This window comes from Podarcis erhardii (genome assembly GCF_964252035.2).
Source record: "Podarcis erhardii genome assembly, chromosome: 3".
Taxonomy (NCBI): Eukaryota; Metazoa; Chordata; class Lepidosauria; order Squamata; family Lacertidae; genus Podarcis; species Podarcis erhardii.
In genome coordinates, this window is record NC_138507.1 from 101,297,235 (window position 1) to 101,323,537 (window position 26,303).

Below are 26,303 nucleotides of genomic sequence, written 5' to 3' on the forward strand. Positions count from 1 at the left end.
TTCTACAATGTTGTCTCTACTAAGCATTTTCTGTCAATAAACCATTTAGTTTAAGTTAAAGTAATGACTTTGTCTCTATCTATCTATCTATCTATTATTATTATTATTATTATTACTACTACTACTACTACTACTACTACTACTACTACTACTACAACGAAAATGACTTTATTTATGGATTTATTTCATAAAGTTCATACACCTCTCCATCATATAAAGTCATCAAAGAGGTTTACAAAAAGGATAAAGCAATAAGAGAAATTGACAACAATAATTTGAGACTTTTGAAAAGTGAAAACAAAAGACTAAAAACAGATTGAAACCTCCATCCATTTTCCTAAACATTTGGGTAGGCCAGTCTAAACAAAAATGTTTTCAGCAGGAGTAAAAAAAAAGTACAGTGAAGGGATCTGCCTGAATGGAATACGTAGGGAGTTCCAAAGTATAAGGTGTTACCACACAACAGTTCCAGTTCTGCTGACTGAAGCAGTCTAGTCAATATTGTAGGTAAACTGATAGTACCAAGCTTATAAAGGTAAAGGTACCCCTGCCTGTACGGGCCAGTCTTGACAGACTCTGGGGTTGTGCGCCCATCTCACTCAAGAGGCCGGGGGCCAGCGCTGTCCGAAGACACTTCCAGGTCATGTGGCCAGCATGACAAAGCTGCATCTGGCGAGCCAGCGCAGCACACGAAAACGCTGTTTACCTTCCCGCCAGTAAGCGGTCCCTATTTATCTACTTGCACCCGGGGGTGCTTTCGAACTGCTAGGTTGGCAGGCGCTGGGACCGAGCAGTGGGAGTGCACCCCGCCGCGGGGATTCGAACCACTGACCTTTCGATCGGCAAGCCCTAGGTGCTGAGGCTTTTACCCACAGTGCCATCCGCGTCCCACCAAGCTTATACGTAGGGAGTTCCAAAGTATAAGGTGTTACCACACAAAAAGATCAAGTTCTTACAAATGCAGAATGGATATTATTAAGTGGTGCCTGTAACAGTTCCAGTTCTGCTGACTGAAGCAGTCTAGTCAATATTGTAGGTAAACTGATAATACCAAGCTTATAGGACATCGCAAATAATGCCGTTTTCTGGGCTGCCACTCCTCAAATGTCTGAGGGTGATGGAAGAACCAAGAAAGCCCCATCTGAACTTAATCTTGGATGGTGTCAGGAGTTTCTGCACATGGTGTTGACGGAAGTGGGGGGCAGGTGGGTTCATTGACTTGGGAAGGTAGTCCATGTAAGAGAAAGAAAGATCTGATCTGAAACCTCCACTGCCTTGTGGAATATATTCTGGAAAAGAAAAGGCCTAGAGAGTAACCTCTATACAAATTTGGAGTCCCTAAGACTGTTGGATGGCGCCTTGTACAGATCCTTCTGGCAACTCCTGCAGTCAAGCTGGTGCCAAACATATAGCTCTGCTTTCCTTTGGACCACACCAGTGAGGCCAAGAGGAGGGTCTTGTCATCTGGACAGCCCAGGACTTCCATATGCACTGCTTGCATCCCAGGGAGGTCACTTGACTGTTGCCAACACAGCAGTTTGACTTCACCCTCAGAGGCACACTCCATATGTTTTCCGAGGCAGATGGATGACCACAAACCATGTATTATCATCTCTGTAGTGGATTGACAATCCACTTGCAGCTCTTCAGCCAACAAAGCCTACTCATTATGCAGGTAATGATATACTCATCAAGATGCCAACAGACCACTGACAATCCATGGAGAGGAAAAGGGAAACATCCGATATGTAGGAGATTTCATAGCCCATTAGACTCACTCTTCATGCAACTAGTAGAGGAAAAATGACTCTTGAAGTGCCTGTGGAGTCATGCCCTCAATGGGATCAAAAGAAGCAGATTGTCTGTAAGTGTAATATCGTGAGTGTAATACGGAATCTCCAACTACACTGTGGGACAAGATAAGATAAGCATTTCTTTCTAGAACAGGGACACATCCTGTACACTCCTTGTTTTAGTAGCTTGAAATGTTTGGTTTACTTCCCATGGAAGGAGGATGGTGGTGCCTGCTATGGTGACACATGCTATAAGAGGAAGAAATTTGGGCTGGGTAAATATCCTCAGTTTCCAAATATTTGGGTTTCATTGTAAATGTTTGAGAACAGAAGTGCATTTATACTGCCACCAGAAGTTAGATGTTAATAGTCACAGCACCCCCACAAACATGGTAAATATGGAAGGCAGTTGAAAGCAATATTTAAGCAGAATCAAAATCACTTTCTTTATCAATCATTCATTTATTTATTTAATCCACATTCTAATAATGAATTATTGTTACTTTGTTTCACTATGCACATTGAACCGTTCAGATTTCCAGTACATTGATTTGCTTTTGAAGGATCCGTGTTTCTCTTCCCGGTCTTCCTAATATATTGCTTCTGTACTGAGCGTTATCAGTCAATAAACCTTTTAGTTTGAGTTACAATGACAACTCTGCAGTTATTAACTCTATTTCTATTACTATTAATTCATTTTTGTCTCCCTTCACTCAGGTCCCAGGGTGGCTTACCACAATTTTAAAACACAAAATATAACATTAAATATAACATTAAAATAATCAAACCTTCCTCACAGAGTTGTGATGAGAAAGGGAAAGGAGGGATTGCTCATGCTTTCTTGAATTTATTGGATGAAAAGAGGGACAAATTATCCAAAACATGTAATAGTCAGGCTAGATTGGTTGAACCCTTGGAGCTGTACCAGTTTGAGTGGGAAGGACAGAAAAACATGGCTCTTTATAAGACAAAGATGTGCCAGTCTGGTTAAAGGAACCAATATTCTTTTGTTTGCTACTATACAAAAACAAATTCTCAGAATAGGGACTTGTTCATCAGTTGAGGAGCAGGGATTAAATCCTGATGGTTTTGCAGCAGAAGTCTTGTTTCCTGCTGGGAACATGGTGCACAGCCAGTGCATGATTAAGCCCTGCCCTTCCTATCTCACCAGTGATGTCAGCTGAAGGATGGATGGGCATGGTTTGGAAAGAATGGCCTCACAGGCTAAATTAGACCCTCTGGCAACCCAAGATTGATTGGCTTATGGGACTGAGGTCCTGGTGTATCATAGAATCCTAGAAATGTAGAGTTGGAAGGGACCCCATAGGGCATCTAGTCCAATGCCCTCCAATGAAGATATCATACATGACAGATGGCTATCCAACCTCCAAGGAGGGAGAGTTCATCACCCCCCAAGGGAGTCTGCATTTTGAAGGTGTTAACTTGGTAGCCATGGACGACACTTAAGATCTTACTTTTGAATATATATATTTTAATGGAAACGCTTTAGCATTCCGCACTCAGAGCCATAATCACACTCAGAGTCATGCCTTTAACTAATATGAGCATGGGACAAAGGAAAACTAAAGGGCACAAACAATGCACCCACACGCTGATGTGTGGAGGATCTTCAAGCTGCTTCCAGTGCCGTGAGAAATTTGTCATTGCAGAAGTCACTGTCTTCGCAGCAGAAGAATTCGGTCCACTGGTCTGGGAACGGGGCGGGCTCTGAGGTGCCGCACTTTGCATCTTTCTTTGTCCTGCAGCTTAGTGTTTGTATTTGAAGATCACCATCTGTGATGGCAGAGAATAAAATCAATGGAAAGAGGGGGGAAATGAGTAAGCATTTCCATTTATATTTTCATAGGTATATATACTAGGTGCTGCTATCCCTGCTTGCATTGCTCACCAACCCTGCCTGGCTGGGTGCCCACTCCCTTCACGTGGCCTCTCTCTCATTCAGCCAGGCCACCCACTCATTTGGACCCCAGGCTTCCCTTCTCGACATCGTTTGCAGATGCACCGACTTGAACCCGAAACATTGGGTGCCCAGGGTGTGCCACCATCACCGCGGCATGTGCACATGTGCACACGTCAGCACACCCCGTGATGTGCTGATGTCACTTGCACATGCCACAGGGAGTGTGTGCACCACCAAAAAGAAACTGGGGGGGGGGGCTGATCATTTTAAATTTGTGGGTGCCCAGGCACCCGTTGTTGTTGTTGTTGTTGTTGTTTTGTTGTTTTGTCGTGTCCGACTCTTCGTGACCCCATGGACCAGAGCATGCCAGGCACTCCTGTCTTCCACTGCCTCCTGCAGTTTGGTCAAACTCATGTTCGTAGCTTCAAGAACACTGTCCAACCATCTTGTCCTCTGTCGTCCCCTTCTCCTTGTGCCATCCATCTTTCCCAACATCAGGGTCTTTCCCAGGGAGTCTTCTCTTCTCAGGAGTTGGCCCAAAGTATTGGAGCCTCAGCTTCACGATCTGTCCTTCCAGTGAGCACTCAGGGTTGATTTCCTTCAGAATGGATAGGTTTGATCTTCTTGCAGTCCATGGGACTCTCAAGAGTCTCCTCTAGCACCATAATTCAAAAGTATCAATTCTTCGATGATCAGCCTTCTTTACGGCCCAGCTCTCACTCCAGGACCCCACTTAGTTGGCTCCTATGTCCTCCTATGTCCTTTTGTGCACACATGCAAGTGGGAAAATGGGTGGCAGCAGGAATATGGAGAACATGTGAATGCCCACTTGGGACCACCCAATTGCTTGCTCTGCCAACCTGTAACCTGGCCTGCCTGGTTTCCACACTCCACCTGCTGTTCTTTAGCTGCAATTCTTACCAAAACATTATATAGTAAGATATATATTTTGGGGTGTCCAGCACTATTCCATTCAAGACAGGATTTTAGTCCAGCACTGTTCTGTGAGTGCACCACCATGCGGAGGGAGAGGAACAACCTGGTGTACCGCTATGACACTGGCAGTTGCACAACTCACATACAGAAAGTCCACATTTCATTCCCTTGCATCCCCACATTAAAAGAGAAAATCAAGTAGTGGGTCTTATAAAAGACCTCTGCTGAAACCCTGAAGAGCCAGTTCCAGAGTATGCAAAGGGCACAGTAATAAATCATTAATCATCAGTGTGCAAATGGCTGTCCTTCCTGGACTCAGATGTTTTGACAAACAGTCATACCTTGGAAGTCGAATGGAATCTGTTTCGGAAGTCTTTTTGACTTCCAAAACATTTGAAAACCAAAGTGTGGCTTTTGATTGGCTGCAGGAAGCTCCTGCAGCCAATCAGAAGCTGCAGAAGCCTTGTCGGACATTCAGCTTTCAGTCACTTTCAGGTTTCGATCGTCGGGAGCCAACAAATTCAAGAACTAGGCTGTTCAAAAACCAAGGTACATCTGTACTTTGCAACAAGATACTGTATGTACCAAACTGTGGGAAGCAGATGGAACTGTAAACATGGAATTTGATGTCAGTGAAATTTGCATTGGCATTATTGCTCCATAATTAAGCCCAAAGAAGAGGAAGATTAGATTACTTACTAAGGTACACCTTTAGGGCATGGCAGGTTTGCCTTTCAGGATCAGCTTCACAGGCACGAGGAGGCAAAAATTCTTCCGATGGACTGGAGGAGCTTTCCCGACATTGCAGCGTATCAACTTCGAAAGACAAACCATCCTGATTATACCACCAAGCTTGACCTCAAGTGACAATGAATGAATAATCTATTCTTTGAAGTCACTGAAGTTTTCCATATGAACATGCAGTGCAGAATCCTTAAATTAAGGATAATGCTGGCTGAATGGACGCAAAATATTAACTATTTGACGCCCTTTAAGATTAGATTATGTGCTTGTAAAGTCACTTGGTAGGTTTAGCTTGGAAAAGATTAGACTGAGATAAGATATGCTAGCCATCTTCAAATGTCTTAAGAGCTGTCACATGGAAATAGGAACAAGCTTATTTTCTCCTGCTCTGGAGAGTAGGATTCGAACCAATGGCTTCAAGTTACAAGAAATGAGACTCTAACTAAACATCAGGAAGAACTTTCTGACTGTAAGAGCTGTTCAACAGTGGAATAGTCTCCCTCGGGAAGTTGTGGACTCTCTTTGCTTGGAGGTTTTTAAGCAGAAGTTGGATGGCCATCTGTCATGGATGCTTTAGCTGAGATGCCTGCATTGCAAGGGGTTGGACTAGATGATCCTTGGGTATCCTCCAACTCTATGATTCATTAACAATGCAACTTCTACAACACAAGTCATGCATGTGGCACTCACTGGGACATGGTGGGTCAAGATTCCAGTCAGAGCTCATTTGCTGTTTGTTGTAGCTTGGAAGTGCATGACCACCCTCAGGGGTCACCACCAGCTTCTGGACCTCCCAGCTTCTTTGCCTCAAACCATTTCCTCAGCATTACTGCAGGCAGACTTTTCACCTGGACAGTATGCACAGAAATCCATCAGTGCATGCACTATGGTTCACAAACTTGTTTTGTGCCACCACCCCTTGGTTCTATAAACTTATCTGCAATATCCCCATCCCTTTAAAAAGCATCATTCAGAACAGCACAACCCACCAAGGAAGATCATAGCACAATACAATTCATGACACTACCCATTAATTGCACATTTCCCCACAATATCCAATAAAACTATTTAGTCTAATTAATTCAACAAAATGGATAAACTTGATGCCAGCTTTTCAAAGGCTGTGTCAGAGCTGTTCCCTTTCAGAACAGAACAACCCATCAAGGAAGATAATAGCACAATACAATTCAGACACTAAACATTAATTGCACATATATTTTTTTCAAAATCCTGTTATAACTATTTAGTTTAATTCAACAAAATGGATGAACTTGACCCAGTGATACCAGCTTTTCAAAGTCTGAAAGTCATCTACACCTGCAGCACCCTCCTGCTGACACCTGCCTCATCGTGCCCCCTAAGTAAGATCACGATTCAGAACCACAGCTGAAGTTTGCTCATGCTTTCCTATGTATTGAAATGAGTTACTACTGTTCCCTTTCTCTTTTTTAAATGCTTTTGTCTATGATACCTTGAGTGAACAGCCTTCTTTTACCTCTGGGAGAAGGAACTTACCTTTGTGTGGAAGGAAGAGAAAAGAACAGATAACAAGGAGCAGGAGCGGAACCCTGGGGGACATATTGGAATCAAGAGGGTTCTTTGCACCACAGTAAAACTCTAGGTTCTTCAAAGGAGACACAATGATGTCCACTCCCTCCCAACAAGACAGGACAACCTGCTTCTTTTATCCCTTTACTGGCATGTGTACAGAAGCATTCTGTCCCCATTAACTGTGGACATAGGGAGTTCAGTGGGCATTGACTGGAAAGAAAACGAACACACATTGTAACACCGAAGTGAAGGGAGGATGACACTGTTTTGTACATTCTAAGACAAGATGTGAACCTTAAAAGAACTATCTCTGGAAATTTACACTTATTTTAATTTTGTGATATGATTCTCCAACCAAATAAATATCTTTTCTTCTACCTTGGGGAGCATCATGCCAAATTGGGTGAATGCCTCTTCAGAGGTGTCCAAATTAGTCTAGTTTGGAACAGTCTAGTCTGCCATCTTGATCCAAAATGGCATTCAACACTTTCCAAATGTAGACAAGAAACAGCTCCTACATTTCAGAAATCAATATGCCAGATATCTTCACAAAGTCTTCATGGAAGATAGTGGTACTTCCTCCCATTATATATCTAACAAGTGCCTTCTCTATTGTCTTTTTAGCACCTACTCAAAACATTCCACTTTGAGCTAGTCTTCTTAGTGGATATCTTCATCCAAGTTGATATCGGTATTTCATCTGGAGTGAATTTATTCATGTTATCTCTCTCCCCCCTGCCTAAGAAACAGTATCTGACTTTCCTCCTTGATCTGGGCTGATCCAGGGAACTCTCAACCAGGATCTGGTCCCCAAAGTTAATTGCAAGCAGGGCTACATTTAACAAGGGCTTTTTAAACCCTGTATGGTGGGGAGACACATTGCCATGGGGGCAATAACCCATGGTGAGAGACGTATTGACTCTGCTGGCTCAGTTGGTAGAACATGGAATTCTTAATCTCAGGATCATGGATGTGAACTCCAAATTGGGCAGGTGATTCCTGCACTGCAGGGGGTTGAACCAGATGATCCATGTGGTTCCCTCCAACTCTCACATTTTAAGATTCTTTGACCCCTGGCGCTATCCCAACAGTAGTTTCGTATCAGATTGTTTTACAGTTTTGGAAGGTTCAGCTCACCATCTTGATTTAAAGTGGAGTCAAATGGTTTCCAATTATAGAATAAAACCCCTTCCTTAGTCCCAGGAATCACCATGCCAAATTGGGCAATGGAATCTTCTGTGAGGTCCCAAGCAGTGTATTGTTTGGTCTACCCTCTTGACATTGCAAAATGAAGCAATTAGCAATGGTAAATCTCCATGGGATGCCTCATGGGAAGAAATTAATAATTGAAACAATAAAAAATAAATAAATTTGTTGAAAGGGAATGAAATTTCAGAGATCGACCTGCCTTCCGGTCGGCGCCAGCGTCTTAATGGCGGTCCTTGCTTTGAGCTCCGAAGCAGGACTGCTCCGTGAGTTCGGGTCCGACCCGCTACGGCGAGCGGGGGACCCCTAAAATCACAGGCGCTGAAGCCTGTGAACAAGGAGATTCGGTGGGCACCTTTGCGCCCCCCGGTATTGCAAAGGAGTCTTTTTAAAGGCTCCGGAGCGGCATCGGGTGTGAGCGCGGTGCTGAGGATCGCAACCCAGCTCGCGGAGCGAAGCCGCGTCGCCATTGACGGAGAGCGCCGATTCCTTCCTGAAATTACCGATTGGCAACAATACCCGTGAGTAAGAACTGCAAAACAAATTGAATGGGACTTTTAAATTAAGAAGATTTGGCTGAAAACGGGAAAGGCAAAAATTAAGGAAGTCAGCCTCCCGGAACTGCACGACTAACGCAGCAATGAAAAGAGCTAGCTGTATTTAAAGGGAACACTTTTTGAACTTTGCTAAACCTGACATTGGAAGGGTCTTCCCCCCACTGAGCGGGAGTAGGGGGGAAGGAAAAATTGACTTAATTTAACCCGCTAGAAGAAAGTTGTGAACGGGAAACTCTCCGCTGCCGATACCTCTGATCAGGCTGCCTGAGCGGTGAGCGCCTAGAAACGAACTGTCAAAAAGAGAGGACTGTGGATACAAAGTAAGACTTCACTTGAAATATAACAACGGAACTTTACTTGGCAGAGTCTGATTTTAAATTGCAACAAAGTAGGACTTTGGGTTGGATTTTATTTCTTTGGGACATTGTATGGCTACTTGCTTCCCTGTTTCTTTGTTATTCCTGCCTGGATACAATTTCCCCCTCTAGAGGACTAAAAGAGAGACTGCTGTATTGAGGCAAAGAACTGGGATTTTCCATTTGCAACCTTCCTGTGGGAACGACCTTGAGTTATGAGCACGCCACTGGATGAAATATCAACAAGAAGCAAAACAAAGCAGGCTCAAAAGCAGGCTCAGAAAAGAAGCTCCATATCAGGAGCAGCAGCTGCACAGGAAAAAGTAACAACAGCATAAATGGATTCTATGACACAGGCACTGCTCAGAATAAACCAATCTTTAGAAGCACTCACTAAGCAATCTACAGAGAACTCTAAGAAATTGACAGAATTGACAACAAGATTGGATTTGAACACAACGACAATATCATCTAATACAGAGTCTATAAATCGTTTAATACAAGAAAGCACGGAAACAAGGAAAATAGCTGAGACCGCTAAGAGCACTGCCGAGGAAACCAAGGGAAAATTTGCGCCTATTGCAAAGAAGGTACATGAACATGATGCAACTTTGGCTCTTATGGAATTGGAGAGGAAAGGCAAGAATCTGAAATTGAGATTGGTACCAGAAGAGGAAGAGGGCAACCTCGGGGAATTTCTCACAGATAAATTTCAAGAATTTTGGACTGACGAATTAGAAGGAGAAGAAGATGAATTTGTAATAACTACAGCTTTCCGGATTGGCAAGAAGCAAGGCAAGAAACCAAGGGATTGCTTAATCACTTTGAGATCCAAGGAAGAAAGAGACAAAATACTGAACCTACATTTCCAGAAGGCTCTGATTATTAAGAATTCTCAAATACAGATTTTTAAAGATATTCCTAAATACTTTTTGGAGGCGAGGACTCAATTCAAAGATTTAGTGGATTTATTGAAACAAAACAACACTCCATTCAGGTGGGAGTTCCCACAAGGGTTGTCCTTTAATTTTAAAGGGAAGAAAATCAAAATAAAAACAATCCAAGATAAAGAACATTTTTTGGAGAGAAATTTTGAAGACTTTCAGAAAGGAACTGTGAGTGAGAGAGAAATACCGGATATTGCAAACCTATCATTTGGATTGACCCCAGCACCGACCGATCAGGAACAAGAACTTGGTGCAGTCGGTGGAAAAGATACCCAGTAACAAAAATGTCTCTGCAACTTCTGAGTTGGAACTGCAATGGTCTTAACCATCCCCGAAAAAGGACTCAAGTGTTTCATATATTAAAGAAAGAACATTTAGACATAATATGTTTGCAAGAAACCCATATTGCCAGAATACACAGGAAACTTTTGACAAATAAGAGATTAGGACTGGAATTTATTTCCTCAGATAAAGTTAAGAAAAGAGGAGTGGTGATTTATGTCAAGGAAAAATTGGAACCAAAAATGATCTTTAAGGATGAACAAGGAAGATTTCTGGCAGTGGAAATTCAAATTCAAGGAGAAAAAATTTTGATTGTAGGAATTTATGCACCCAATGAGGGGAAGGCTGAGTTTTTCAAGAAGTTGCATGAGACGCTAACGGATTTTATGGACTATAAAATTATAATGATGGGCGATATGAATGGAGTCGTCTCCACAAATATGGATAAGGCTCAAAGACAAGTAATCTCTAAGGATGGGAGACTACCAAAGACTTTCTTTGAACTGACTGACACAATGGACTTGATTGACATTTGGAGAACAAGGAACCCTCTGGAAAGAGAGGGGACCTTTTTCTCTGAAGCAAAAATGACATGGACCAGGATTGACCAAATATGGATTTCTAGCAATCTGGCACCAAGGGTTAAAAAAAGAGAAATCTGCCCGAAAACTTGCTCCGACCATAATGCAGTAAAGATGGAAATGAAATTGACAACAGCTGGAACCTTCAGATGGAGAATGAATGACACCCTTTTTAGAGATGAAGCAATTTATAAAAAGGCCCAAAAGACTCTGAAAGATTACTTTGAAATAAATCTAGGAACAGATGTGGAAAGAAGAATAATATGGGATGCAAGTAAGGCCGTGATGCGTGGTTTTCTAATCCAACAAAATTCGATAAAAAGGAAACAACAGAATGAGAAGAAAGAAAAAATTTGGAAACAAATGAAAGAAGGAGAGAAGAAACTGAGATCAAAACCTAAATCCCAGGAGATTTTAAGAGAAATAAAGTACTATCAGACCCAATATATGGAATTGATGAATCAAGAAATAGAATGGAAAATAAAACAAATGAGGCAAAAAACTTTTGAATCAGCTGACAAATGTGGGAAACTGCTGTCATGTCAATTGAAAAAGAGACAAAAGTTGAACACTGTGACATCCCTCGAGGTAGAGGGAAAATTTATAAATAAACCAAATGAAATTAGTAATTGTTTTCAAAGTTTCTTTAAGAAATTGTATGCACAAGGGCCAAAAGATGAACAAGAGATAGAAGAGTTTATTAAAAAATATGGACTATCAAAGATCTCGGAAAAAAATAAAAGGAGTCTAAATGAAAAAATTACGAACCAGGAAATTGAGGGTGCCATCCAGAATATGCAATTGGGAAAATCACCAGGACCAGATGGGCTGACGGCGAGATACTATAAAGCAATGAAGGAATGGCTAATACAACCATTGAAAGAAGTTTGTAACCAAATTTTGGAGGGGAAAAAGGCTCCCGAATCATGGAAAGAAGCATTTATCTCACTTATACCGAAGACAGAAACTGAGAAACATCAAGTTAAGAACTACCGCCCTATATCACTTTTAAATGTGGATTATAAAATTTTTGCAGACATTTTAGCAAAAAGATTTAAAAAAGTGTTGTTAGAGGAGATTCATAAAGACCAAACAGGCTTTCTCCCAGGGAGACATATGTCAGATAATGTAAGGAATATTATAGATATTTTGGAACTATTGGAGACTGACATAAATAGAAAAGCAGTTTTGATTTTTGTGGATGCGGAGAAAGCCTTTGACAATATTTCTTGGAGCTTTATGAAGAGGAATCTCCATGGGATGGGGGTAGGCCAAAATTTTGAAAACGGTATAGGTGCAATATACTCTGAGCAAAAAGCTAAATTAATTGTGAATGCTGTGGTTATGGACGAGATCCCAATAGAAAAAGGGACACGACAGGGTTGCCCAATATCCCCTCTATTGTTTATATCGGTCCTGGAGGTGTTGCTGAATATGATTAGAAGGGACCAGCTGGTTGAAGGAATACACCTCGGAGCTAAACAATATAAGTTAAGAGCATTTGCAGATGACCTAGTTTTGACTTTGCAGCAGCCAGAAGCCAGTACAAAAAGAGTTTTAGAACTAATTGAAATATTTGGTCAAGTGGCTGGTTTTAAATTAAATAAACAGAAGACAAAGGTGCTGGAAAAAAATCTAACGATGGGGGGAAAAGATAGTTTTCAAAGGGAAACTGGTTTGGAAATAACAAAAAAAGTGAAATATCTGGGGGTGAATTTAACATCTAAAAATGTGAATTTGTTCAAAGACAATTATGAGAAATGTTGGCTGGAAGTTAAGAAAGATTTTGACATATGGTCTAGATTGAGATTATCCTTGTTAGGCCGAATTGCCGTTATTAAGATGAATGTATTGCCGAGATTGTTGTTTTTGTTCCAGACATTGCAAGTTCTAGACAGGATGGATTGTTTCAAGAAGTGGCAGAAAGATATATCTAAATTTGTCTGGCAGGGCAAAAAGCCCAGAATAAAATTTAAGATTTTAACTGATGCAAAAGATAGGGGGGGTTTTGCTCTGCCGGACTTAAGACTTTACTATGAAGCAGCAGCTTTCTGCTGGTTGAAACAATGGCTACTTCTTGAAGACACAGATATCTTAGATTTGGAAGGGTATGATAACAATTTTGGCTGGCATGCATATTTATGGTATGACAAGGCAAAGATCTATAAGGGCTTTAAAAATCATATTGTCAGGAAAGCTTTGTATAATGTTTGGAATCGATATAAGGATTTGTTGGAAAATAAAACACCCAGATGGTTGTCACCAATGGAAGCTAGAGCGGTGAAAAAACTTAACATGGATTCTAATTGGCCAAAATATAGTGAAATTATAGAATATGACGGTGAAAAAGTTAAATTACAGAGCTTTGAGAAATTAAAATCCAAAATTCGAGATTGGTTACATTATTATCAGATAAATGAGACTTTTAAGCAGGACAGGAAACTAGGATTTCAGAAGGAGAGGTCAAAATTGGAAACAGAACTGTTAGAGACCAATACTAAGAATTTGTCTAAAATGTATAATTTGTTGCTGAAATGGAATACACAGGATGAAACGGTTAAATCAGCTATGATCAAATGGGCACAAGACTTAGGTCATGATATTATGTTCGCTGACTGGGAACAGTTATGGACCACAGGCCTTAAATTTACGGCATGTAGTGCCTTAAAAGAAAACATAATGAAAATGATCTATAGGTGGTACATGACTCCAGTCAAGTTTGCAAAGATATACCATTTGCCCAATAATAAATGCTGGAAATGTAACGAATGTGAAGGAACTTTCTATCATCTTTGGTGGACCTGCCCAAGGGTTAAAGCCTACTGGGAAATGATCTATAATGAAATTAAGAAAATCCTTAAGTGGACATTTGTAAAGAAACCGGAGGCTTTTCTCTTGGGCATGGTCGGCCAATTGGTACCAAAGAAAGATAGGACCTTTTTTATGTACGCAACTACAGCAGCAAGAATTCTCCTGGCAAAGTATTGGAAGATGCAAGAATTACCTACTCTGGAAGAATGGCAGACGAAGGTGACTGAATTTATGGGACTGGCAGAGATGACTGGCAGAATCCGTGATCAGAGGAGAGAGACAGTGGAAGAGGACTGGAAAAAATTTAAATTATATCTTAAGAACTGTTGCAAAATCTCAGACTGATAAAATGTTAAGGGTTAAGAAATAGAGAATTATAGCTGTAAATATTTAAGTTAAGAGAATTTTGAGGGAAATTAAATATTGAAATGGAATGAAGGATTGCTAAAAAATTTTGAAACAGGGGTGCAGTGAAGGGGAGGCATGGGGAAGTCATGTGTTGTCTATGAATGTTTTTATTTGTGTGTTTTTTGTTTATGAAAATTAATAAAAATTATTTTAAAAAAAAGAAATTCATAAATGAAACAATAAAAAATAAATAAATTTGTTGAAAGGGAATGAAATTTTGGAGATCGTAATACTGGATGGATAACTTTTATAAATATTAGTTAGAGACATTTTCCCTTTGAAAACAATGATAAACACAACCCTTGTTGGCTGCCCATCTCATGACTGTGGACAGCCAGAGATGATGTATTGGGCAGACCCAAGAGCAATACGATGTTTTCCTCTCATTTAACAGAGCTTGCAGCAACACCATACATTTAAAGAACTCCTACACCACTTAAACAGCCATGGCTTCCCCAAGAACTGTAGTTTCTTAAGGGTGTTGACCTCACAGTGCTAAAATTCCCAGCACTCTTAACTAGCTACAGTTTCGAGGATTCTCAAACCCAAAGTAGTATAAGAGTGCTGTCAATGTATAGCATAGATCTGAACATAGGGAAAACCCATTCTACAACCACAGGTGTTTCAAAGTTGGCCTCGCTAGCTGCTTTTGATTCCTTCTGTGGAATTGCATAGGCCAGGGATGTCCAACCAGTAGATCTTGACCTACATGTAGATCCCCGGCTGATCCTGGTAGATCATGGGATCCCTATCATGTTCAAAAAGTTACAAGGGAAAAGCTTAAAAAACTCTGTGCAATCCTCCCCCCAAAAAGCTCAACAACTCTGGGCAACCCACCCACCCCAAGCACGCTCCTCCTCCCTCCAATGACAAAGGGGAGATCACTGCCAGTTTTTTTAAACTGGGAGTAGATCACAGTCTTTTGGGAGTTGGACGTGCCTGGTATAGACTACTGAAGATATTTGCTTGAATGCTTCCTAGCTTCCTGGTTTTGTAACTGGTGACTACAATCTTAATCCCTGATCTGTACATATGTTGATGGCTTCATGCTCACTAGAATGTGATCATTACAATGTGCAACTGTTATTTTGCAAGCCATTGCCCATGGGACCCTCTGTCTCTGATAGGGACGGAGTGCACTTAAGGGCATCTGGGCAAGCACATCATCAAATGGATAAAAGGAAGCTGCTTGTTCGCCCCAGTAGAAGTGAGTGGAGATCACCATTGCCTCTTCTGTAACCAAGAGCTCTGCTGTGGCAAGATGTCCCTCATGGTTCAAATGCTGCTCCTTGGTATCTGTGTTAGCCTCTTCCTTCCTCCTGGAGGTAAGTTCCTTCAAGGTTGGTATTTTGGAGTCTGAGAGGGACTCAGAGGCAATATGTCTCCAAATAGCAGGGGATTCACCAGTGGCTGAAGTGCTATTGAGCTCACATGCTGCTTGTGATCTGTTGGGCTTCTGTGAGAACAGGCTGCTGGACCAGCTGGGCCATTGGCCTGAACTAACAGGCTCTTCTTGTGTTCTTATACATTGATTACCCATTTATTATCACCTGACTTTCAAGACTGGTATTCTGATAACCTTGGGGTTCTCTCTTTTGATGCAGATGCATTGACATGTCGACTTTGCAAGTCCCCATCTGAAGGGAGTCCATGTCTCCCTACAGGAGTTACATGCTCAGCAAACCCTAGAACACAAGTGTGCCATGCCTACACAGTGACCAAATGTAAGGGTTCTACATTTCCCCATTGCATATAATGATGAAGGGTGGTATAATATATCACAGAAGTACCTTTATAAGGAAACCTATGTTGCTATACTAACATGGCAATCAGGGACACGATGCTGGTCATGAAAATTTCATCAATATTTCTTGCTGCAGAAATTCCATATTATTACAGTCCTTTCTCCTTTTGGAATTTTGTTTCCTGTGGTGGAAACCATAAGTATGTCTAACGTCCTGCATTCCGGAAGAGCCCCCATGGCCTAAAGCAAAGATGGAGAAAAGGTGAAGCTCCAGATTTGTTGTACTACAGTTCGCATTGGCCTTTGCAATTGACCAAGCTGGCTGGGGCTGGTGGGAGCTGGAGTCTACAACAAGTTGACCATGCCTAAACTCAAGGATAGGCACAAAACTGAGCAATGATCGATCATTGGGCACTAGCTAAGAGCAACTCCTGAGTGTCCTTCAGATCACCCTCTACCTGATCTATTTTAACTGGAGACCTTCCGTATGCAAACCATTTGCTCTGCATTCTTGTTCATCATACTGGTGTGAAGTGCAGCTTTCCCCACAAAAATAGTCTGGGAACGCAGCCCTGTCCCTCCTGCTTACGTGTACGAGCTGGAGAGGCAGGGCTGTGAGGGGAGGGGCAGAGCAGACGTGCAGGGAAGAAACCTCCCTGCATGTCAGCTCTGCAAGCCGCAACTGTCCCTCCTGCATGCAGCCTTGCCTCTCTGGCTGGCGCATGCGAGCCACAGGTACAGAGCGGCTTGCAGAGTGATGCTCAGGGTGGCTTCTTCCTGCACACCAGCTGCTAGCCAGGAAGCTGAAAAGCCTCATCAAAGCCCCGCTGCACCTCCAGCTCATAAGAAAACCCTTTTCAGAGCCCACAAAGAATGTCCCCTTTGTGCTCCAAGGACAGTCTTCTCATGAGTCAGAGGTACTATGGGCCCAGAGGTGTTACTGCTGAAAAAAGCCCTGCCAGTGTGCCAACTGATTCACAACTGTGGCACAACCTGGATCCTGTAATTAGCATGGCTGATAGTTTCACCACACTCACAAGTGGGGAGAATGAAGACTCAGGAGAGGACTTCATTTGATGTAAACTGTAGATGTGAGGTATAGTAGCCTCTGTGTCCAGAGAGCATAAATATAAATGTCTTCTCCTTTTCTCTCTCTACTTGCATTCTGCCTGTCACCATAATAGATGGGAAAGTTCTGAAGAAAGTTCTAGGCTGCAAGCCAAAGAAATCTGTAGTTTGCAACACCGGCACCAGTCGTGATGGATTTGAGGCTACACATATCTGCTGTGGTGACGGAGACTTCTGCAATGAGTATCTGTAGACAGGAACTAAAAACAACCTGAAGAATGACTGCAAATTGAAGCATGTATAGGATCTTCTGTTTATGGTCACCTTTTTCTATATCCTCTTCTTCTGTTTATTTGATACAGGTTTTTCTTTGAAAAAAATTAAAGGCAACTGCTACACACAAATACAGCTACAGCAGAGCAAGATGATGATGATTATCTATCTATCTATCTATTATCTATCTATCTATCTATCTATCTATCTATCTGTCTATCTATCTATCTATCTATCTATCTATCTATCATCTATCTATCTCTCTATCTCTCTATCTCTCTATCTATCTATCTATCATCTATCTATCTATCTATCTATCATCTATCTATCATCTATCTATCTATCTATCTATCTATCATCTATCTATCTATCTATCATCTGTCTATCATCTATCAATCATCTATCTATCAATCATCTATCTATCTATCATCTGTCTATCATCTATCATCTATCATCTATATCTATCTCTATTATCTGGCGATCTATCAACTGCTACACACAAATACAGCTACAGCAAAGCAAGATGACGATGATTATCTATCTATCTATCATCTATCTATCTATCTATCTATCTATCATCATCATCTATCATCTATCATCTATATCTATTATGTAGCGATCTAGTAATCTATCAGCTATTTATCCTGTGTCCATGCCATAGTGGCTTTTAAGTGCTTTATAATCATCAGATCAACAATGAGATCCTAATGTAATTAATATAAACAATAAAAAAAATTCAAGAAAGCATCAAAAACATTCATATTATTTTCAGATTTTGGAGATGTGATTTCTGGAGTGAAACTGAGTCATCTATCAAGCATTGCCACAACTTTCACAACCTATACTTCATTTCCCACCTTGTCTGCCTGCCTCCCTGTGCTATAGATGCATATGAGGATATTGATAAAACACAAAAGGCCACATTAATGTGATTTTATGTACGATGGGGTCAATACAAGTTTTCTCCAGTGTTTCACAAATGCACAAGGCCTGCAACTGTGGAGCAGAAAGGCACTGCAGAGGTAGATTTTGGCTGCACCTATACATATCTAGGTGTGCAATAATCTATTCTTTGAAGTCACTGCAGTTCTCCATACGACCATGCACTGCAGAATCCTTAAATTAGGGATTTCAAACCAATGTCTTCAAGTTTTAAGAATGGAAGAAGAAGAAGAAGAGTTTGGATTTGATATCCCGCCTTTCACTCCCTTTAAGGAGTCTCAAAGCAGTTAACATTCTCCTTTCCCTTCCTCTCCCACAACAAACACTCTGTGAGGTGAGTGGGGCTGAGAGACTTCAGAGAAGTGTGACTGGCCCAAGGTCACCCAGCAGCTGCATGTGGAGGAGCGGAGACTCGAACCCGATTCTCCAGATTACGAGACTACCGCTCTTAACCACTACACCACACTGGAGACTGACTAAAGATCAGGGGGGAAACGTCTGATGGTAAGAGCTGTTCGACAGTGGAATGGTGTCCCTCTCTCATTCTATAAGTAATGCCACTTTTACAACACAAGTGAAAGGTCTTTGGATCATGCATGTGGCACTCACTGGGACTGGGACATGGTGGGTCAAGGTTGTAGTGAGTGCTCAGTTACTGTTGCAGCCTGGAAGCGCACGACCACCCTCAGGCGTCACCACCAGCTCCTTGACCTCCCTGCCTCCTTCCCCCAAACCATCTCCTCCCCAGCAGTTACAGTGCTGCCACCACCTGCAGCATGCTTCCCTTATGTGCTACTGATGGTGCAAGCATTACCACTGCAGGCATTTCTCATTTTAAAATGCTTTTGTCTATGATACCTTGAGTGAACTGCCTTCTTTCAGCCCTGGGAGAAGGCATTTACTTTAATGTGGAAGGCAGAGAAAAGCACAGATAACAAGGAGCCGGAGTGGAACCCTGGGGGACATATTGGAATCTGGAGGGTTCTGTGCGCCACAGTAAAGCTCTAGGTTCTTCAAAGGAGGAGCAATGATTTTCATTCCCTCCTGCCAAGACGGCACAACTTGCTTGCTTTATCCCCTTACTGGCATGTGTACAGAAGCATTCTGTCCCCATTAACTGCATAAATAAAGAGTCCAGTGGACAGTGTCTTGAAAGAAAATGAACCCACAGTGCGTAACACTGAAGTGAAAGGGGCCCCTCTTTGGTACAGTGGTGCCCTGCAAGACAAATGCCTCGCAAGACGGAAAACTCGCTAGACGAAAGAGTTTTCCGTTTTGGAGGTGCTTCGCAAAACGAATTTCCTATGGGCTTGCTTCGCAAGACGAAAATGTCTTGCGAGTTCCTGTGGTTTCCCCCCCCTTTCCCCCCTCTTTTTCTAAGCCGATAAGCCGCTAAAAGCTGCTAAGGCGCTAATAGCGCTAATCCGCTAAGCTGTCAATGGGCTTGCTTCGCAAGACGAAAAAAACGCAAGACGAAGAGACTCGCGGAACGGATTCTTTTTTTAAAAATATAATATTTATTGAGGTTTCCAATTATAAACATATAAACACAAACCAACATACAAACATACACAAACAAACAAACAAACAAGTATAATTCCAATCCTTTCTTTCTTGAACCTTATTTCCCTGACCTCCTCACACCTCCCCCTTCTGTATTATAACTTCATTTTTGTCCGCTCAACAAATACTTATTTAAAATCTATTTAATCTAAAAAGAAAAACCACTTTTGAGTTAATTTTAAACCTTATTCCTAAAGTCGACCCAAAACTCTCTTCCGCGATTTTCCCACCTTCCATAAAAGTTACAAAAAATAAACATATGAACAAGATCTGAACAAATTATATTTAAACACCCTTTGGATTCCCAAGTCCCCCCCTCCCTTTCCTGGTTGTGGTCTCTAAACCCAATGTCCATCAGTACAGCTATTCTAGCCTGTGTCCCAAACGCCTGAGGCATTTGGCCCTCTCTTAGTTTCTCTCTGCCGGTCTTCTTGACAGTCCTTTATTTTCAACACCAACTCTCGAGGAAGCCTTATCACCTTAGTATTCTTTTTTCTTGCCAGCAGGCCTCTGTATTTAGAAGTGGAGCTCAAATTCTCTTTCTTAAGTCTTTTGAATCTATATGGCCCTGAAGCTCCAATTTCCATCTTGGATAAATTTATGCTGTCAGGCCTCTGGTCAAACTTAATCTTCTGCAACCTTGTGGCTTCTCCTTCAGTTTCCAACAAGTCCTCATGTGTCTCTTGGGATTTGTCAAAGTTCATTTCCTCAGCTGTAGCAGCCTCTATTTCACCTTCCAAGGCTTTTGGTTCGGAGACAAAAACTTGTATCAATTCACTTCCTGTTCCCATAAGATTATTGACAGTATTATTCAATGCTGTTGTCGTTGTTGCTAAGATACCACTTTGGTCATGAAGCTTTCCCAGGAGATAAAAAGTCCTATTCAGTTCTTCCAGTATTTTTCCACTGAGAGCCATTTCTTACAGTATCTCAAAAGTCCCCTCTAGGGGAACTCTGTTTACTTAGTATCTTTCCAATTACTCCAAAAGTCCAAATGTAGCTTATTTTCCTTTACTCCTGACAAATTGTATCCAAATTTTAAAAAAGATCTAGCCAGCAGAGTCACCAGAAACAACTTTTCCTTTTATTTCCCAACTTTGACAGCTAGTTTGACAGCTGTCAAAGTCCGTATCTTTTCAACAGGCTCTCTTGCAGATCACTCCCGGTTCCCGGGGGGGGGGGGGTTGTACTTTAATTTAAGTCAGTTCTTATCCTCCAGCAAAATCAATTGTACAGTCCAATCGCGAAAATATTAATTTTTCTTCCAAAAAGGAAAAGATGGTTCTCTCGACTTTAGTTATCCGATCTTTGCTTTAAGATATCTACAAAGTGGGGGGGGCAGACTTCCTTTTTACCCCTCCCCCGTTCGTACCGAATTTAATTTTTTTTTTCTTTTAAAGTCCAATTTCCGTATTACTCACGGGTTGTTGCTTTTAGTCCGAATGTTTAAAGGAAAAAGTCAGCGCTCTCCGTCCATGGCATGCGGCTTCGCTCAGCAGGGGAAGCAGAAGACTCTCAGCGCCGCGCCACCCCCCGTCCCCCGCGCGGAACGGATTTTTTTTCGTCTTGCGAGGCACCACTGTATGAGTTATATCTGAGTCCATTCCACCCATGACCATCTCTGCAACAATAACATCGTGGACAGACTTCAGTTAAATGATCCGTGGTACAAAATTTGATTTAAAAGCTTGCTTGAGGGAAATAAGAAATCCATACAGTAGCAGTAGTTGCCAGCATCATGCCCTCCAGGTGTTTGGATGCCTTGTGTTTTCTTATTTTCAGAATGGGGGCAGGGAGCAAGGTTGCTAATTATTTGGTATGTTACTTGTATTTTCCTTACTATTAGATGTTAATGCTCATTTGTGTCTGTGTGTCCTACACAGGCATTCAGTATTATATGGATTTTTCCCTTTTGTATACATGATGTGCCTTTCTGTTTCTTCCAACTTTTATATTCTCTCTCTCTCTCTCGTCTTCTTGAAAACATTCAAACAATCTCGTTACCTATTTCTAAGCAACAAATTGGTAGGAGGGGGACATTCATAGGTTTAGGGGAATGTTGAGGTTTTCAGCGATCATATGTAGCTATATATACCACAAACCATATTGATTTAACAACTAGACATTTCCACCACATATGCACTTCTTTGATTTTTGTGGTGCAGAAATAAATACAGTGGTATCTCGGGTTACATACGCTTCAGGTTACATACGCTTCAGGTTGCAGACTCCACTAACCCAGAAATAATGCTTCAGGTTAAGAACTTTGCTTCAGGATGAGAACAGAAATCGTGCTCCGGTGGCGCAGCAGCAGCAGGAGAAGGCCCCATTAGTTAAAGTGGTGCTTCAGATTAGGTACAGGTTAAGAACAGACCTCTGGAACAAATTAAGTACTTAACCCGAGGTACCACTGTACCTTCTATTCCACCTTGGGGAGCATCATGGCAAATTGGCTGACTGTATCTTCAGAGGTGTCCAAAGCAGTGGAGACTTTATTCAAAATGACATCCAGAACTTTCTAAATGTAAATAAAAACCAGCTCCTCCATCTCATGAACCAGTGTGCCAAATATGGTGACAATGTCTTCAGAGGTTTCCAAAGGCATTCAATATGTGCCTTCTGTGTTGCCTTTTTAGCACCTGCTAAAGACATTCCTCTTTAGTTATTTAAAAAAAAAATAAATGGAATTTTATTTACAACATAACACAACCCCCACCCCCAAATACACATTTTGCAGACCCTGGCAAAATGTCCTGGCCGTTGGCAGAGGAAACACTTCTTTGTGGTTTTCCAATCTTTTCCCTCCCTCTTGCAATCTCCACTGAGGTTTGAAACCTCACGCGCACCTCACGCACACGCGCGCCATCTATTTCCATTGGCTCAGCCACCTGGGAAGGCTGTCTCGGTATTTCAGGAATGCAGTAGATATGGCAACGTTCCCCTCTCACTTCGCGTTTCTCTTGAGCCCGCGCTTCCTGCCGCACTCCAATCGCAACTACAGCCTTGGTCAGCTGATGCATCGACTGTGGACGGGGCGCGTGGGACAGTTTGTCTTTCACCGTTGGGGATAACCCCTCCTCAAACAACATTTGTATAGGTTCAGCATCCAGATTCCACCCAAGCCGGTGGATCAACATCGCAAAGCGCGACCAATAGTCTCTAACTGACTGGTTCCCCTGCTTGCACCCCACCAGTTCCCGACGTGTCACACTTTGCTCCACTTCACTGGAATACATCACATTCATTGCTTCGAAAAACTTCCTAAGGTCCTTCAAGGCAGCATTTTGCGTGGCCATTAGGGGCCTGATTCATTCACGTGCCCCATCCTCCAGATGCCCCACAATGTAGGCTACCCTCTCCCCATCATCAGCAAAGTCATTATGCTGCAGTTCCAAAGCGTACTCTATTTCCGTTCGGAACGCATTGTAGTCCTGGGGCTTTCCCCCAAACTTGTGTACCAGCCCCAGTATCTTCCTTGCGATGGGGGTGGGTCTGACCTGTGCATCCAGAGTTCGTCTTTCGTCCAGCCGTGCCATCAGGAGGGCCACATGCTGTTCCAAATCTCGGTTCCTCTCTACCAGATTTTGCACTCCAGCTGCTTGCCCTATCTCTCCTGTTTCCTTGGGTTGGCTCATTGTGCTGCCTCCATTGAGCTGCGCACAAGCAACTTGAGGGACTGGGGGATTTCTGTAATGGTTCTAGGGGGTTGCTCATGTGTAAGTTGCCACCACTCTTGGCTTGGTTGCCTGGTTGAACCCTTTCTGTCTGGACAGCCCTTCACTTCGCGGCTGTCTCAGTCGCTGGCAGAATCCGTCAGTGGGCGTTTCTTAAACTTCTTCCAGCACAAAAGTTCTTTTACGCCAAGTCTCTTCCTACTCTCCCTGCGCGGAAGTCTTCTGCGCAGGGAGGGTGTGGGCAGAGGAGTGCCCGTGCTCTCCCCACTGGTCTCCTGTGAGGAGTCCTGGAGCCTTCTCTCCGCTTCCTCCCTCTGCCCCCTGGTGTTACGCTGATTTCCTTCCCCAGCAGATGGGCTGCCTCTCTCCCTGCTGGGACCCTCTCCGGCATCGCTCGGGACCCTTCCCTCCGCCTCTGGCTCCGATGGCAGTTCCCTGACATGATTCTTACAATATCTTTTAGTTGTCTCCCCGGTAGGAAAACCGCTTGGTCTTTATGGATTCTTTTATTTAACACTTTTTTTAGTCTTTCCGCCAGAACGTCGGCAAATAGTTTATAATCATTATTTAATAATGAGATCGGCCTGTAGTTTTTCACCTCAAGGCCATCCGCATCTTTTTTAGGGATTAAGGTAATGTAGGCTTCTTTCCAGGTATTTGGAATTTTCCCTTCTTTTAAGATGTTATTCATAACTTCACATAGTATTGGTGATAGTTGGTCACTTAATATTTTTTAATACTTGGCCGATATGCCATCTGGCCCCGATGCTTTTCCTATTTTCATTTTCTTTATTGCTTTCCTGATCTCTTCTTCTGTAATTATCTGATTTAATTGTTCTCTTTCTTCAGTCGTCATTTGTTGCAAATGATGTTTTTCCAAATAACCCTCTATTTCATTATCTATTTCATTTTCTCTTTTATATAATTCCTTATAGTATTTCTGAAATATCTTTTTTATCTCTATTGGATCTTCCACTGCCCTTTCTCCATCCCTTATCTTACATATCATATTTTGTTTTTTCCTTTCTCTTAATTGCCACGCTAGGTGCTTCCCTATCTTATTAGCTGATTAAAAGTTCTTTTGTTTCATCATTTTAATCCTCCATTCAATCTCCTGGTTCACTATCATAGAAAGTTGAGCTTGTAGCATCTTTATATTTTGTTTTATTATTTCATCTCCTGGTTTAATAGTTAGCTGTCTTTCATCCTCCATAAGATGTAATAAGATTTCTTCTTTCCTTTTCTCTTTTTCTTTTTTTAGGTGGCTATTTTTCTGAATTAGGAAGCCACTCATAACGGCCTTTCCTGCATCCCATACCGTTTCTATAGATGTTCCTTTGTTTAATTTTCAATTCAAATATTCTTTGATTGTCTCTTTCACCTTGTTTATTATCTTTTGGTCATTAAATAATTTTTCATTCATTCTCCATCTGAATGTTCTAGAGTCCTTTCCCTTTATCTCCATATATACTGGATTGTGGTCTGATATGGTTTGTGGGAGAATTTCTGATTTAAGTAAATTTTGTGTCAGTTCCTTCGAGATCCAGATATAATCTTTTCTCCCCCAACTCTGGTTTGGGTTTGAGAAGAAGGTAAACTGTTTTATAGTAGGGTTTTTAAATCTCCAGGCATCAATTAATCCCATATTATCCACCAAATCAAAGAAGGTTCTAGGTAATTTACCTTCCTTCATTTCTTGCTTTTTTATTGATCTATCTAAGTTCGGTAGAACCACTCCATTGAAGTCCCCCATCAATATCAATTTTTGTTCCATCCAGTCTATTAACTTATTACCCAATTCCGGAAAACCCTCCGACTTTTTATCGTTAGGCACATATATTCCGGCGACAATTATCTTTTCTCCTTGAAAAGTGATTTGTACTACTATCATTCTCCCCTCTTCGTCTTTATAAATTAATTTTGGGTCGAGCTTTTCTTTTATATATAATACCACTCCTCTTTTCTTAACATTATCTGATGCAACAAAATCCAACCCTAATCTCTTATTACTTAAGATTCTTTTATGCTTCCTTGTTACATGGGTCTCTTGTAGACAAATTAAATCAAGGTTCCTCTTTAATAATACGTGGGCAATCTGGTATCTTTTATTTTTATTATTAAGCCCGTTCACATTCCACGACAGTATTTTTAAAGCCATGGTTGATATACAATAAATAGGTTATCAAATCTAAGTTAGGTCTACTGTTCCTTATCTTCTGTCTCTTCCTCTTCTTTTTCTTCTCCTGAATTTTCCTCCTCTTCTCTCTCCCCACTCCCTCCATCTCCACCCCCCTCTCCCCCATCCGCTCCCCCTTCCTCCCATCCCCCATCCTTTCCAGTTCCTTTTTGTATCTTCTTGCAATTTTTTCCAGCTCCAGAGGACTAGATACTTTAAATCTTTTTTCCTTAAAACAGAATGAAATCCGTTCTGGGAATTCCCATCTGTATTGGATCCCATTTTTCTTCAACTGGTTGGTTAATTTTTTATAAACATCTCTCCTTCGAAGAAATCTTGAAGGAATCTCTTTAAATATAATAATTGATTTTCCCTGAATACACAACTTTTTGTTATAGTTCTGTTTCAATACTGCATTCCTCATGTTCAAAGAGTTGAACATAACTAATATGTCTCCTGGCAGTTTCTTCCCTCTAGCTTTAGCGGATTTTACTTTTATCTGAAAGATGTTTGCTATTGAATATCCCATATCCTCTTCCTTCATATCTAACCAAGCTGCCAGTTCTTTAACCAGTTTAGATCTTATATTTTCATTTGGGTCCTCTGGGATCCCCCTGAATTTCAGATTTGATTGTTTCTGTCTCATCTGAGTCATTGCCATACTGTCCAACAAGTCTTCCTGTATTTTATTTATCTCCTTGACCTCTATTTTAATCCTATCCATATCCTTCCTACTTTCTTTCATATCTTTTTGCACCCTCTTCATTGAG

At 41.7% G+C, this 26,303-nt stretch overlaps 3 long non-coding RNA genes across 4 annotated transcripts in view; 2 read left to right on the forward strand and 1 right to left on the reverse strand.

The window, feature by feature from the left end:
- Positions 1-26,303, forward strand: part of LOC309338031 — a 201,728-nt gene that overhangs the window by 77,816 nt on the left and 97,609 nt on the right. The gene's annotated exons all lie outside the window — the stretch shown is intronic.
- LOC309338073 overlaps positions 2,625-26,303 on the reverse strand; it is a 50,941-nt gene continuing 27,262 nt past the window's right edge. Inside the window, exons 1-3 of one of the 2 annotated variants that reach the window (XR_014154669.1) lie at positions 6,910-7,104; positions 5,350-5,466; positions 2,625-3,587 (exon numbers count right to left, since the gene is read on the reverse strand). This is a non-coding gene — a long non-coding RNA (uncharacterized lncRNA). Of the gene's footprint in view, positions 3,588-5,349; positions 5,467-6,909; positions 7,105-26,303 lie in introns of those variants that run through there. The other variant, XR_014154668.1, reaches the window with a different exon arrangement.
- On the forward strand, positions 15,234-17,373 carry LOC309338311. Its single transcript, XR_014154861.1, has 3 exons — positions 15,234-15,418; positions 15,698-15,817; positions 17,022-17,373. It is a non-coding gene; the product is annotated as an uncharacterized lncRNA (long non-coding RNA).